We start from the raw sequence: 14,375 nt of genomic DNA, 5'->3' as shown, positions 1-14,375 counted from the left end.
GTTGCCCAGGCTGGAGTGCAGTGGTGTGATCATAGTTCACTCTAACCTCTAGCACTTGAGATCAAGCCACAACAACAAGTGCGCATCACCAGGCCAAGTTAAGTTTTTCAGTGTTGTGTTTTTGTTTTTGTTTTTCCTGTAGGGACAGGGTCTTTCTGTGTTGCCCAGGCTGGTCTCAAACTCCTAGCCTCAAGCTCTCCTCCCACCTTGGCCTCGAAAAATTCTAGGATTACAGGCATGAGCCACTGTGCCTGGCCTCTAAGCCCTCCAAGCCCTCCCTTTTTAAAGGCCAACATCCTTTAATTGTTCAAGTCTGCATTTTCAACAAAGACATTATCCTGACTTTTCTCCTTACTTTGTCTAATTTTTCAAAGAGCGTATATGGTAATATGGGTAAGAGCCTGCATTGCAGTCATATAGAAGAAAACCTGTCTCAGTTATAGATTATCTGTGTAAAACTGGGTAAGTTAAAATAATGTCTTGAAGCCAAATTTCTCTATCTATAAAATGAGGATGACACTAGCCTTAGTTCATAGTATTATGAACTAATGGTATTCATAAAGCCCTTCATCTAAAATCTGGGACATAATAATAAAAGCCAACACTTAATTAGCCTTTGCCACGTATCAGACACCATTCTAATTACTCACCCTGTGTCCCCCCCCCCAAAAAAAATGTATGGCCTACAAGGACTCCATATTAAAGATAATGAAATTTAAAGTATATAGGGGTTAAATGTCTTGCCCAAAGTCATTCTAATAGTACCAGAAGTAGGGGTATAACCTAAACACACAGTCTTCAGATTCTTGTTCTTACCTCCATATGCCTTGCTGCCTAATCTAGTGTCAGCTGCAGATGTTACTTGTAATTACTAATTCTTGATTTTTTTCAAACATCCCTAGTGAGACTTTATTGTAATTAATTATATAGTTAATTATATAGCTAATTATATAAATGGATCCCCTATTAAAACAAACAACTTGTGAACTATGGCTAGATCTTCTGTGTTTGTTTTTTTGCCCTACGGTTCTTCAATGGTCCAATATTTGATAGTCATTGACATATATTTTGAATAAATGAATATATGTGGTACCTCTAGTAATGAATATATGTGGTACCTCTAGCACATGTACTCTGTGGACTCATGTCACACAGCAATTTGTTCATCCTGGCTCATATGTGGAAACTGTCCCATGCATCAAACATTGAACTATGAAAACATCCCATAGAAGCATTGATCAAATTAATTATATCCGAGTTGCAATGCTGTAAGCACCAAGAAATACTATAGACTGGCAAATATGTTTCATCCAAGGTAAAACTTTTTACTCTTACCATGTAGCCCAGCAGACTGAAGGTTGCAGGGATTATGTCATTGTCTTCTGTCTATACAGGACACAGCCATAACTTGAAACCAGGTCTCTTTCTTCTTTCACGTGTTTCACATAGAACTGCATGCTGTTAAATTTCAGCTCTCAGATGAGGCTTAAACTAAGCTTTCAATCTGAAATAGTCCTAGAAGAGCAATTAAGTTACCTAATTATATCAAATAAAATACCCTTACATGGTCTTTAAATTATTTTGCATTGGTTCTATTTTGTATAGTATATTTTGTTGTGTTTGTTATACATGAAAAGGTAATTATACCTTTCCTACAAAATCCAAGGAAAGATCCTATCTTAACATATTGATAACTTAAACATAGATATTGCATGCACAGATAGTCACAGACAGTACTGAACACAATGCATAAATAACTCTTCTAGGTAAATAGATATATTTAGACTTCCATGTACCAAGAGGGAACCTGAAAATTTCACTATTTCAGGCTGTCTCCTCTTTTTTGCATATTTTCTTTCTTCTCCTGGTTCAATAAGTTGACCTCTTTGCTCAATATAGACATGGTTGCAGTTAGCATGTGGAACCATAATTCTTTTAACCTTTTCTCAGGTTCTTATAATTATTTAACAAGATGCTTTGTAATTAATTCACTTCCTCCCTCCTTCTATATGAACTTTCCTTTCCCTGGAGTTAATACACATTTGCTACTTAGTAAGTGGACTCACAATTCATTCTTACCCCTAACCTCACCTTCAAATAAAGCATCTCTATCCCTAGATAAAAGCACTTCAAATATTATTTTATGAGGACCTTCATCATGTGGCCCATAGAGTTGACTGCCTTAAAACTTAGAGTGTATATTTAAATGTATATTTAAATGTACCCTTTGTCAACCACCCCTTAAAAGTGAAATATAGCTAGGCTTTTCTTTCTGTAGTCAATGGGAATGGGCACTGTTAGACATTTTATTTATGTAATTCCAGCTAATGTTCAATAAGACTTTGTGAAATACTGATGATTCTACTCAATGTACAGACATATCGTAGTGTGTCAGGATATTAATAGTCTCAGAAGTAACTTCAGGCAGTGACTAAAGGAAGGTGGAAGGAAAACACCTAGCTTCTTGGCCTACCTGTTGGGTCGACTCTGAGACATGTTCTATACTGTCTCTTAGAGTTTCCCAGTGGGACTGAGCCTCAGTTACGCATAACTGTAACCTGCTTATTAAAAGATCCTTTGTTAACTATTAATCCTTCCCAGTCTCTGACTCACTACTAAGCACTCCCTCTTATTAAGTAAGAAGGTACTCCCCGGGATCTCTTTTCTTAAACCCTTGCCTTGGGTCCATCAGGTCACAAAAGACCACTACTAGAAGGTAGAACTCGGATGTACAGATATAAATTTGGGTTCATCTGTGTACAAAGCCCACATCTGCATCCACACTTCCTACGGTGCCCTGGTTCAGATTTAGTACTCTTGTTCCATTGATTTTCTTCCTGGTAGATAATTCACACTGACAATGAATGCTCCCACCTTAGAAAGCTCTGATGAGGAAGTGGTATCTTGTAATTATTTATTTATTTTTTTGTTAACATTTGGGCTTAGGCCAGATTCTTGTCCTTGGCAGTAGAAGAAAAATCCCCTTCTTTAAAGCAGACCTGGAAAGGTCAGTCTTTGAAGATGCAAAAGGGATATTAATCTGACCTCCAATTTCTTGTGTCGTTAGGTGACCTCTGTGGAGAGTCACTCAGATGTGTGCCAACAAAGCCCTAGCTGCTCTCTGCTGTGCACTGAAGCCCATAACGTGGGAAGAAATGACCCTGCTATTCCATTTAAATAAGCACTGAGTCAGCAGCAATAGCACTTTGCCAATATTGCTATAGGAGCATTCACTGAAAGCCAGTGTTGCTTTTGAACTCCATGAGTCTGATGGCAAAATACAGACATACAAGCATGGACAGATAAAAATAGATAATAATGGGTGTGTGGGTGTGTGCACACGTGCACGTGTGTGTGTTTTCTAATAGCTATTTAGAATTGAGAACCTCCTCTTTCAAGTTTTAGATTGTACTTTAAAAACATCTTCAGAGCATATTTTAAATGATAACTTGAAGAATAGCAGATGATGAAAATGACTCTGAAGAATGTCTGTATCTTAACTGCATATTTCTCAGCATCTGATGTATGTAGTCCATAGTAGTATACCCGAAGAAGAAAATACAGAAATATTTTTTAATTGAGCTGAAGAAAGGAAAGAAAAATATCAGGTGAGTTTCAGTTTCCAGATTGAGCATGAGGAAGCTGGTTTCAGTGGAACCAACGATAAAGGGAGGGTGAGATGTGACATGCAGAGATAAAGGGCTGCATGGGACAAGGTAAGATTCTTGGCTTCATCTTTAAGGGGACTTCAGAGGCAGGAATGCATAGTAATGGTGAAAAAGCATTTGTAAAGACCAAAGGTTCAAATTCAAATTCTGGCATTCTCACCTGTATACAACATATGTAATTGATTAAAGTTGCTAACATCTCTGTGCTAGCTTTCATATTGAAAAACAGAGGTAATAATACCAATTTCACCAGCAAAATGCCCTAACAAATTAAATGAATCAAAAACACTTCTTTCTTTGTAATTTTTTCCTCTGTGGAGAATCAGACTCATTCATTACTCAGGTTGTAATTATAGTTATTATTAATCTTAATAGTAATATAGTTGACAATTTATATTTTATAATATACTTTTATTGAAACTATAGGAAATGACTTTTTCTGTGTTAAAACAATCCAGAATTGATCATAAAGGTAGCATTATTGCAATTTTACTGAACGTACATTTAAAGATTTAAAAAATGTTAAAACGTTCTCAACAGATCTTGTCTAATTAGTAAAATGCAAAATGACCTGATAGCTATAGAGCTGATGTATAAAATTTTGAGTTAAAAGTCATCCTAAGTAAAATACAGTAAAACTAAATAATATGTACTCGGACTTCATTATTTAATAACTGGTAACTTTAATATGGTTTTACTGTATTTTTGCTGTGTTTTTGGCTTGTTTATGATGTAAGGAAAATATACATTCATTAAAAAAATTTAACGTTTTTATTTTCTTTTAGGATTTTGTGTAAGTTTGTGTGTGTTAACATATGCATATGTTATATACTTGGCTTTACACTTTATAATAAACAGTGTTTATTAAATTTGAGTAATGAATCATCTCTTTTCCAAAAAGAAAAATATAATTTTCTCAGACTGCTACAAATATGTCCTTTGCAGCCTAGGAATAGGCTGTTTGAGAAACAGCACCTTGAGAAAGTTAAATCCTATCAGGCAACATAATTTCCACTGAAAATTATCACTATGAAAAAATGCTTTGCATTTACAACTATTAACTATTTTAGGTAGTTCGGTAGTCACAAAATGAACACACAGACACGCACGCACACACACATACACAAATCATACAACCCTAAGGCCATTGTATATTGAATATTTTTTCCTTTCCATTATTTGAAAAAAATACCATTTCTTCAAAAAAGTCTGTCCTTATTTGAGATTGCTTCTAGGGAATATGGTCCTAAAATTAGAAATAAATGATTTAAAGACATGTCTATTTGCAAGGCACTTAACATATGTTAACATATTTACTTCTGGAAATATTGTGTGGTGCTAGTTGTTCCAATCTTTGGTAGTGTATTAGTATGTCTTCCTTTGGGACACAAAGCCTGTTGTATAAGCCAGGTGTTCAAAGTGACAACTCAATGTGCAATGCTCAAAATAACTATTTTTGCAAAAATCACTAGAAATTAGTAAAACCATATGACTGTCTTTTAGGCTTCAAGACCAGTGCCATTCACAGCTAAAAACCCTGGCTCAGCACTTCCCTTCTATCTCCCATCCATAACTAGGAATTCTAGGTACTCTGGGAAAAATCCTTCTCCAAAGCTCTTCTAATGCTCATGAATCCTGTGAAAGGTTTGAGTTCCTTGGGACCACTCCAAGTGTCTTTTAGCTTTTTTACTGAGAATCATGTCAGAGGCTGAGTCGATTAAAGGGCTGCTTCAGGTTGACTCATTCAGGTTCCTGACTCTAAACATTTGCAGTTTAATTGTTGGCATGCAGAACAGTTTCTGAAAGAAACTTCTGATGGATATGATTTGTTCTAGTCTTGGCTCTACCACTATTAGACAGGTGAACTTGAGCAAGTCTCTCAGTCTCACTGAACGTTTGCCAACTTTGGGACATGGGACTAATTTAAAGTGACGCCTACCCTATACATTTTTATAAAAATCAACACACTATTAGGTCCTGAAAGACAGTGAACAGATGAAATTCATCTTTGAATTACCTGTGGTAAGCTAATGCCTAGCACAAAGCTCTTACCGTTAGAAATTCTTAGGATTAGATTCATTAGTAATTAAGTCAACAAACATTTATTGATTATTGACTGTATGGCAGGCAATGTTTGATGTGTTGAAGGTATAGTAGTGAGCAAAAGATAAACTTGTCTTTGCTCTCTTGAAATTTACTTTGTGGTAAATCTTCTTTTGGGAGATAGAGGGTTAAATAAATATATTACATATATAAACACACATATATTTGGGTATAACAGCATATATTTTAAAATAGACAGTTTTATATTGAATAATATTTAATTGCAACACATTGTTTAAGTACAGAAAATGAATTGCAGTATTATTTTCACTGGGAAAAAAAATCTAGGTAGTTTGAACTTTAAATGTTCATCAAATTGTTTTTTGAAATTATTATACACATCAAGGAATGTGTTGTCTCAATATTTAACTTACCTTTAAGGTAATTCTCATTTCTACATATTTTTTTTCACTGACGTTGAAATTTCATGGTGGTTATATTGTACAGAAAGTGTCCTTGGTCATGGTATTAGTTGTGCTTATGATGGTTGAAGAAAAGCATTTTTAGAAGAAAAACAACCTTGGTGGCCTTGTATTTAATTGGCAAAAGCTGGAAAACACTGTAATATAAATAGTGAGGTTATCTATATGTTCAATTAAACTACATGCTTGTCCCCCAATAAAGGACAGAAAACATGATGGAAATTTTGGGGACCAGATTTTAGCTTATAATAAGCTAACCACAAGTAAACATATTAAAAAAAAAAAAACGATAGTAACAACATCCTTTTGCCATGCTTGTGTGCATGTGGGTTCAGGTGCACCTGTGAAAATGGAATAGACCACTTCAGATGCTGTGAGTTCACTGAGAAGGTGTTAAGCATGAAACAATCACTTTCTGTATGAGGTTGTTATAAACAGCCTTCGTAAGTAATTTAAATAACATGACAATGTAACTGTCCATAGCTGGTCCAGTTTTAACCCTCAGCCCCATGAAATGAAGTGCTTAGGCAGGTATTTGGTGCTACGATGAAAAGTTCATCCACACAGACAATTCAACACCTGTTTACTGAGCACCCATAATATGCTTGGCACTGAGGCTACAGAGAAGAATAAGCTCCCCAATCCCCATAATGAAAAGATGATTCCTATTAGACAGGGGCAGGAGCTGTGGTTTAGAAGCCAGAGAGAAATGGATTTGAGTCCCAAACCCCTTATTTACTAACCATGGGAACTTAATCATTCTCTCTGCTTTCAAATCATCAGGTTTACCAAAATAAAGAATTCACAAGCATTCACATAGCCCATTTTATTGAGCAGATGCATAGACCACTCTGTTTTTCTAAATCTGCATTTCTGATAAAGTTCCAGGCTGAGAGCTGAAATTGCACCATTTAGAGAGAAACATGCCATTCTCTGCTTCATTAGTCAGAAAACCCGAAATCGTTAAATATTAGCTAAAACAACAGCAGCTGATTTTTCCAGGCCCTCCAACTGTGCATAATGCATTACTTTTCACTGTGTTAGTTCATCATTCAGAAATACAGTATATCCTAAAACTGACTCAGGCTAAGAAAGGAGATTTTATTTATTATAAGGTTAAAGTTTTGATAAAGATATGTATTGAACTGGATGTTTCCTGACTTTGTGGTAAAACAAATACAAAACTTCAGAATGAGTGCAGTTTGATTGGAAATGACATACAATTTTAATAGATTGTGTCCACATGCTGTCCAATTACAGCATGATGTAAAAGTCACTTGGTGTCTCCCACAATCAAACTCTTTATCTTAAAATGGGAGATCATTCACCTTTCTTATCAGATTATTGTAATGTTAAAATAGATAATGTCACTCAAAATCATAAAGCATATATATAAACATATATATATATTTTCTTTAGAAGTTAGCATGTATCTAGCACATAATAGACATTCGAATGAGTTTTGAATACATTAATACATTTGCTCCAGATTATAATTGAATACTTCTTTGAATTCTTCCAACAAGCAATTTTAAGTTTGAAATACAGACATGAGAATATTTAATTTACTGATTACTTTCTTATGCCAGAGGAAGTAGTCATTTCTATGTCATTAGGCTAGAAATTAAACTTGGAAATACACCAGGAATGAAGATATTTTAGTAACTGATGAAACATTATATTAAAGTTAACTTTTTAGATAAAACTGAGGTTTTTATAAGTCTGGTAACTGAAAGCCATAAAATAGTAGCATTGGCATACAAATATTCCCACCACTTTTTTACACAGATGGAAAAGAACCAAGAAGTTTAGGGGACTTACCTGAATTCTACATGAACAGAGACAATGTCTTGGATACAAAGTGGGGTGATATTACTGGACTAAAGAATGCATCAATTGCAAGGAAAAGATTCCATAGATATCATCTTCATCTGTGTATCTGTTAAACAGAAGTAGAATTTTTTTGTGTGTGGAACTGAGAGCACTGTACTTTTGAGATTGCAAAGAATCCACTCTCTATTTCATTTGAAATATTATCCATATGTGTTTCTGGGGAAAAAAAAAAATGTGTTCTAGTCTGGTGAGAAGTCTGTAGCAGCTGAAATTTTGTTAAATACTAATTGTGTGCCAGGCATGCCACTAAGCTTTTTGCACACATTATGCTATTTAATTCCCTTTGCAATCCAGTGGCATTATCATTATTATTGCTATACTACTAAATAAACTAACAAAAAACTATAATCTGAAGCTTTAAAAATAACATGTCTAAGATTACATTGTGACAAAATACAGCAAGGAAGTCTACCTTCAGAACTTACAGATCTTTTATATTTAGGGAGGATGCTATGTTGTCTCCCAGCATGCACTTGTAATCAGCAGTTTATGACTCAGAAAACAATTTAAATATAGGATTGTGTTGTTGTTGTTAAAGCAAGTTCATGCTGATATGACTTGAGTCAAAGGAGGAATTAAGAGAGTATAACACATAACTAAGGCATGTTGCCAAGGAAACTCTGTTGGCAAACCAAGTTATCATGGAGTTTAGGAACATAAAGGCACTTGTCTGTAGCCATAATTATTTTTATGATCATTCTATAGATCAAAGAAGAGATATTAGGTACTGTAACATTCCGGAAAGGCTAAATCATGGGTTGAACAGGAACTTTTTCGAAGCTGATTTTAGATGTCCAGGAACTTAACACATCTCCTTGAGAAATTATAAATCATTAATTGAAACTTTCTTGGGAAATTCTAGAGAAGCTGCATTGAGGCCTTTTCATGTCAAAACTTCTATGAAGCCCCAAGGTAGCCCTTAACTCAAAGTCAGCAAACAAGGTTCTGACCCTATGAGGTTTCTGAACCAAAGTTCAGGTAGGGATGAAAGTGTCTCTTAAAAACTAACTAGGAAAAGGAAAGAATGTATATCATGGCCCAGATATCCATGACCTCTGCACCATCATTCACCTGGGAGCGGCCACTGTGCTGGAAATGTAACATGTAGAACAATCAGGAAATTTATTCAGGTCTGACTTTGCTATAGGCAGTGCTTGTCCTATCTAGAAATTCTGTGTTCTAGTACGTTGCTGCAATTACTTTTTGGATACATTCTTTTGTTTGCTTTATGTATATTTGCTTTAAATATTCTTCTCTGGGAATAAATGAAGACTTTTCTTGTGAGTGTGTGTGTGTGCGCACGCGTGTGTGTGTGTGTGATTCTGATGCTATCTTCTCATATCTGGGAACTTCCAAAAATTTTACCTTCCTGTAACTGTGAGAGCTGTTTCTCTTCTGGCTCTACGAATATCCTCAAACTTCTCATTTAATTATCTAACATCTCTTTTTTTCTCAAAATTATCTCATTTCTCACACCCTTCACTTTAAAATGTCCTTTTCTTTCCATCAGTATTTATACTAAATGCAGTCTTATGCAATTAGCTGAAGCTTACATTTCAATTATAGTGTTTAAAGCTATCCCAAGAACATGAGCTCTTGGCTGCCCCAATTAGCCACTGTCCACAAACACAAAGTTCTGGAATATAAAGTCTGTCCTTGATCCTGTGATCTTGCAATGTAACATTCGCAGCCAAAGGCTTCTCTTGTTCCATCAGTGTGTTTCAGCTCCTATCTTGTATTCTGTGTCTCTGGTCACTCACACAGACTGAATTCTCAAGAGATAAGACAAGAGCTTTAGATTCAGCATGATTCTTCAAAAGGCCTATTTTCACCAATATTTTAGTGACTGGGTCCAAGAAAATTGTCTGTGCTTCGTTTTCAGTGTCTTTCTTGGCCATGATATCTTCAGATTTCCTGTTTAACTATTTCATATTCATCCCAATGAGTGTTATAAAGTCACAAAGCAAAGGAAGAATAGTCTCTTAGTAGCAGCATAAAATTAGAAAATATTGGCAGATAGCACCCAGTTTTAATACCTTCATAGAATGTGTTTCATAGTGCCCACTGCACATTTGCGTATACAAAATCTCAAAGCCCATAGCACATATATCAGCAATAATTTCACGGAAGCAGGCTCTGGCTAATATGTGCAGAGTCTTATATTACTTTATCAAACTGTCTTTGTGTAATTAGTCTTTCTCAAAGCCTGGCATATAAATTAAGCATCTAATTTATCTTGACTGGCCTCTGGATTGCTTGATCAGTCTATTCTGCCTCTGTGTCTCTTTAGTGAATACCAAGTAAAGTGAAGGACCCTCTGGCAACAGGGAGTGAGAAGAAGCAGAAACTCCCTTCGAGGTCAGAGGCAATTTTAAATTTACTCATCACTGACACATGGGCAGAGAGCATGGCATTCCTTCCGATGACAGCAATCTTCATTGGGTGGGGAGGTGGGGGGTCATAATTGATGTCCCTGGTGGCAGGTTACTTTGTATCACGGCTGGTGAATAATAAAGAAGTACAGCGCAAGCTGTAAAGTCAGGTTTACCAAATGAAATCAAATTAAAAGTAAATTATACTTTCCTTCTCATTCAGTACCATTTCTCATAAGCCACTTATCAATACGACTGCAATCTGTACAACTGTAACAGACAAGTTACACAGCTATTCAATCCTGATAAAAACAAAATAACTCCTGTAGCCATAATCATTCCTCAAGAGCGTTTAATTTGTGGATTTTTGCATTATTGCTATCAAAACAAAATCTTGCAGCTTTATTGGAATACATAAATCTCTTTGATTTAAGGATATTTTATCTCTCTTTTTCTCAGATGAATTTGAAATGGTGCAGAGTTAAATTTTTATGGAGTGAATTCTGGGGGGAAAGGCTGGCATAATTTTCAGCATGGGACATTGTGTTCTGCTGACAACTCAGAAAGTTTGAAGGAAATGTTTAGCTCACTAGATAGTCTTTCTCAGAGTGTATTCTGTGCAGTTGCAGATGCATATCCAGTAGGGTCATGTGTTCCCTTTTATATATGAGGATGCACGTTCATTATGAATGTGTGACCTCTCTTCTGACTTTGTAACTGGGTACACAAGAGGATAATAAGAGGCTTGGATGCATGAAATAAGACTATTTGGGCCATCATCTTGTGACTTTCTACCAATGAGGATTTATTCTGCTTTTAGAAGCATATTATGATTTTCTATGGAACCATGTTTCACAGTGAATTTACCAGATCTGTTTTTGCCCGAACTCTCCAAAGATTTTGTGACTTAGTGAAATATCTGAGACTCTATGGATCTTCCAGATAATGGGAGCTGACCAGACACTACAGCTCAACTCTGGCATTACCTGATTTATATTAACATAGCAATTCCATATGCTTCATTTGGGAAAAAAACAAAAACAAAACACTCTTTTTAAAAATAGAGAACAAAATATATACTGGCTTTAAATATTCCCTGGTTACAGATCTACTTGGTGAATATTTGAGACCATAGGACCAAGAAGATTTTTCAAAGGGAAGCACCCTCATGTCTATGTTGTTTGATATTCAAATAATAAACACTTTGCCTTCTAGAGTAAGACTATATAGAAGTGCAGTATATGTGGAGGGTAAAAGGGGTAAGGTTTTGGAACTGTGTAGATGTGAGCTACAGTCTGTGTAAGTAAATGCTATGGCTGTGTAAAGATGGTTGATTCATTTCCAAGGCAAATGCCTCCACAAAGAATGGCCATTATCGACTTATTAAAAAACAAAAATGCCAAAGTTACTTTCATGGTATTTAGAGTCATAAAAGACTCAATAGGACATATACTTTAGGACTCTAAATAAAATAACCAACTGTGAAAACTGAGGCCCATGAAAGAAAAAATTACCTTCCTAAAGTCATACATTAAGTTTATAGTAAAGGGATTGCTAAAGCATTGGACTCTTAAATCTCAATCTTGGAACTCTATCATTTCTTCTCTTTGCTTATTTATCTGTATGTCAGGCACTGTGTTAGGGCTTGGGATTCAAGGAAGATAAATGGAAACAGATATATCTGTTCTAATGGCCTCTGGTCAGTTGTGGAGCCAAACATTAATCAAATAATCAGGCAAATAAAGAAGGTAAATTATACATAATGACAATGAGAATATGTGTAAAGAGAGAAGGCCAAGAACAGAATAATTTATTTATGCAAGCAGATGGAAGAAAAATAATTAGAGTGCATGATTATGAGACAGATTGTTTTCTGTCATGGACTTTCTTGTAAACATTATTTAAGATGAATCTCAGGGATTAGCCCTTCCCACTTAGCATTCTCTGATTTTCCCAAGGTGATTTGGCAAAAACAGCCTCAATTGTTCCATTTGCATATCTTCTCCACTACCATTTTGGATTGAATGATCAGTCTTTCCCATTAAATCAAGGGGTTATAAATGGGAAAGGATTTTGTCTTACCTATTGTTAGATTTTTACACAGTATGCAAACATACTTTTATTTTCAGGCAGGAAGGAAAAAAAAAAACAAAGAACAGGATAGTAAGAGAAAGTCGGAAGCAGACACTACTTGAGCTCCAGAATACATTCCCTTGGCCCCCCTAGTTTCAGCGTAGCCACTGGGGGCAGCACTTTGCAAACTTCTAGCATCCCATCTCAAGGAACCCTGTGGCAGCTTTTAGGCTTTTTCCAAAGTCAAGCAATTGCTCGTCTGGTAACATAGGCACAGCCTGACAGCTGGGGAAGGGGAGCTCATTTAACACCTGCGGTGGGGGGTAGGGGGTTAATCCTCAACCAAAGAGCTGCAGAACTTATTGGATAAATACCCACATCTGATCATTTGCTAGAACATTTTTGTGGAACGCTTTACATGGTTCCATAGGTCAACAACAGGATTGAATCACAGTTGTTCATGATGGTAAATACTTCAATAATGTAAACTTTACTGGCTTTCTTCCTTCCATTGATCACTTTCTGTTTCTTCACTCTATTTCTTTAGTGTTGTTTTTGCTTTTGTTTTTGTGACGGAGTCTCGCTCTGTTGCCTAGGCTGGAGTGCAGTGACATGATTTTGGCTCACTGTAACCTCCACTCCCAAGTAGCTGCCTCAGCTTCCCGAGTAGCTGGGATTACAGATACCCACCACCACTCCTGGCTAATTTTCATATGTTTAGTAGAGACAGAGTTTCGCCATGTTTTCCAGGTTGGCCTCAAACTACTGACATCAAGTGATCTGCCCACCTTGGCCTTCCAAAGCACTGGGATTACAGGCGTGAGCCACTGTGCCCAGCCAACCTGAGATAAAATTTTAAAAACAAAAAACGTCAACAAAAATCACTGCTTGTGTCCACGTCTATGTCACAGGCACTGGAGAAAGCAAAGAGGCAAACTAAGATAACCTTTTAAGTGGGAGGAGTCACAAATTAATATCAGATCCTGCAGAAGGTTTTGATGAACATATTATTTTAAAACATTAGCATTAATTAGACACTGATACTCTTCAGGAAAGCAGGTGTAATTGAATTGTTGGGATTTATAACATAAAGGGTATGAGTTGAAATATAAGGAATTGTGTAGAGCTGGAACCTACTTTTGGTTCTTAATCTTGATTGAACCTCAGTATTACAAAAGCTTAGAACTTGCTGGTACTCTAGATCTCCAAATGAGAGTTTTCTGGGATGGGCCTCTGGTATATATGTCTTACTAGAAAATGAAAGAAAATAAGCAAAAATTTCCATAAGATATTGTGATGGGCAACAGGATTAATAAATACTTGGATGGTTATCATTAAAAAGTTTGCTGGGAAAAATATAATAGAGGTTCACATCATAATATGAATAGATCTTAAAACCATAGTGCAAGAAAATTCTTAAAAATCAGGTGAAATCTATTGTATAATACAACTTATGTAAATAAAAAGGCATGTACACAAACAAAAAGTTCAGTATTTATGCATAACAAGAAAAATATATACACCAACATTTTGGAATCATTGTTCATGAGAGGATGAGAAGGATGTGTGTGAAAAAGGAGTAAAAAAGAAAATCAGTCAAGCAGGGGAGGAAAACTGCACCGTCTAATGAAGAATGTGCTAAGAACTACTGAGCATGATTAACTCATCCTATTATATCCGTGTCCCACTCTCAAAAATATTTCCTGAAAACTGGAAGGAGGTATTTATCATAGATTACGTTAGTGCAAATGTTGTGTATACATGTTACACTGATACACACACATTACAAGAGGGAAATACAAAAATCTATAGCTCAAATGGCTGCCAGCACCTAATGACCATTG

At 35.8% G+C, this 14,375-nt stretch overlaps 1 long non-coding RNA gene across 6 annotated transcripts in view; it reads right to left on the bottom strand.

Annotated features, from left to right (window-relative positions):
• The window catches only part of LOC105724165 (uncharacterized), an 85,787-nt gene extending 77,591 nt beyond the window's left edge, over positions 1–8,196 (bottom strand). For all 6 annotated transcript variants that reach the window (XR_010344777.1, XR_010344775.1, XR_010344778.1 and 3 more), the window contains exons 1-3: positions 8,015–8,196; positions 6,146–6,330; positions 1,336–1,515 (exon numbers count right to left, since the gene is read on the bottom strand). This is a non-coding gene — a long non-coding RNA (uncharacterized LOC105724165). The remainder of the gene's footprint in view (positions 1–1,335; positions 1,516–6,145; positions 6,331–8,014) is intronic.
• Positions 8,197–14,375: the final 6,179 nt, after the last annotated feature.

The sequence above is a fragment of the Aotus nancymaae genome, unplaced genomic scaffold (assembly GCF_030222135.1).
Source record: "Aotus nancymaae isolate 86718 unplaced genomic scaffold, 86718_ANA_hifiasm-v0.15.2.pri h1tg000030l, whole genome shotgun sequence".
Taxonomy (NCBI): domain Eukaryota; kingdom Metazoa; phylum Chordata; class Mammalia; order Primates; family Aotidae; genus Aotus; species Aotus nancymaae.
Note: the sequence above shows the minus strand (reverse complement) of the source record. Positions and strands in the feature narration are given on the sequence as shown.